This window comes from Apium graveolens, chromosome 3 (assembly GCF_009905375.1).
Source record: "Apium graveolens cultivar Ventura chromosome 3, ASM990537v1, whole genome shotgun sequence".
NCBI classification, from domain to species: Eukaryota; Viridiplantae; Streptophyta; class Magnoliopsida; order Apiales; family Apiaceae; genus Apium; species Apium graveolens.
Window position 1 is genome coordinate 227385676 of NC_133649.1, and position 1907 is coordinate 227387582.

At 31.9% G+C, this 1907-nt stretch overlaps 1 long non-coding RNA gene across 1 annotated transcript; it reads left to right on the top strand.

Moving 5' to 3' along the window:
* Positions 1-767: 767 nt before the first annotated feature.
* Positions 768-1568, top strand: LOC141710989 (uncharacterized). The gene is made up of 2 exons (XR_012571176.1): positions 768-1281; positions 1382-1568. It is a non-coding gene; the product is annotated as an uncharacterized LOC141710989 (long non-coding RNA).
* The last annotated feature ends 339 nt before the right edge of the window (positions 1569-1907 follow it).

A 1907-nucleotide genomic window follows, 5' to 3' on the forward strand; every position in this document is an offset into this window, starting at 1 on the left:
ACGGACGGACAACACGGACGGAATAGACCGAAATAAAATTCGATTCGATTCGGATTTTTTAACAAATATTTTGGTTCGGGTCGAATATACCGAATAGACTAAATCATAAATATTATAATTTCATATTATATATATATTTTACATATATCTTAAAAATTATAATCATAATTTTTAATTTGTAATTGTATTTATCGACTATTAGAACTCTACATATCACATTATTTTAATTATATTTTAGATTTTATAATTTGTGGTTTAATTTTTAATGCAATTTTCTTTTTGAAAAAAAATCGGTATGTTCGGTCCAAAAACGGACCGAACCGAATTATTTCAGTTCGGTTCGATCTGGTCCATAATATAATTTCGCTCCGGTTCGGTCCAAAGAAAATATTTATTCGATTTTTCAGTCTATTCGGTTGGTCTGGTTTTGGACCGAATGGACGGAATGCTAAGCCCCATTTCTAACTAAATACAGTGTAGTTTATAACATGACAAAAGGTTCAAACCAAAATTCATAGTTTATCAAAAAGAGATTACAAACCCAGCCCGATGAAAGTGCAGAAAAATATAAGAGTTTGTTTGTTAAGAAAGATTGTGTATAAGTTAATGCATATAGTTCATAAGAATTTCATGTAATCATGATTTACGCATTCTGTTTAGATGAGGAAGAGGTGTCACCTCATTGTACCAATTTTACCTGAATTTTTTCATGAGGCAAGTTGATATCTGATACGTAATTTTACTTCTTGTAATTAAGAAGTACGTCACTCAGGATCTGTGACCTATATATAAGACTCGCACTAATTCAAGTCAATATCAGATAGACAATAATTATAATTGAGTTACAATCAATGGCAAAAATGGAGGGAGTAAGGGTTACTAGTTTAACGATGATTATGATAGCTGTAATGGCCATGTTAGTGTCTCCAAGCCATGCACAAGCTGTAGATTTGGACATTAAATGCCTTTTTAAGTGTGCAACTAAATGTTTTCAAAACTCAACCTCAACCGAATCAACCTTAACCTTAAGAGGGGGAGCCATAAAGTGTCTTACCCAATGTTTTACTACTTGTGCAGCATCATCTCCTCCTAAATCACCCTCTCCTCCTAAAGCACCCTCTCCTCCTAAAGCACCGACGCCGCCTAAACCACCGATGCTGCAAAAACCAATAGCAACGCTACCAACCTCCCATGTTTCAGTAACTATGCCTTCATCATCCGGGTTGATGAGGTCCTGCAATTTCCAATGTGCAATTCGAAATTGTACCAGTATCGAAAGAGGTTAACCCCAATTGCCATGTTATATTCAAATTTATGATAATATATTCAAATTATCTTCTAATGCTTTTAAAAATTTGTTTGTTTGTTACTTGATTGACAGAAATGGAGAAACTTAATTGCATGGAGAACTGCTTCAAATCTGCATGTGAAGATAATTAAACATTTATAATTTCTAGTACTACTACTACTACAGACCGGCCATGTTAGGCGATAAATTGTATTATCTCAAGAAACCGAGAATACCTATGCATAAAATTATATAGCATTACATATCTGTTTCTCTTCAATTCTATTATATATGTTGTTTTTCGAAATGTTGCTTCACTTCGTTTATGGGTTCTGTTTAGAGCCCCAAAATTAAATTTATGAGTACAAGACTTCCCCTTGTGGATAACTGTTTAATAATATGTATTTACATGTTACAATAATAGAAAAAACAAGAATAAACATGTTTTAGTTTAATTAGGCATTGTTAAGAATAATCAGAATATAGTTTGTCTTTATCATTCACTAACATTAAAAATAAAATTTAAAAATTGAATTTAAAAAATCAATATGTAAGATCTATTTTTAATTCGCGTCATATAAATTATCATGAACAAACAAAAAGGAACAAGGTTCGCGTA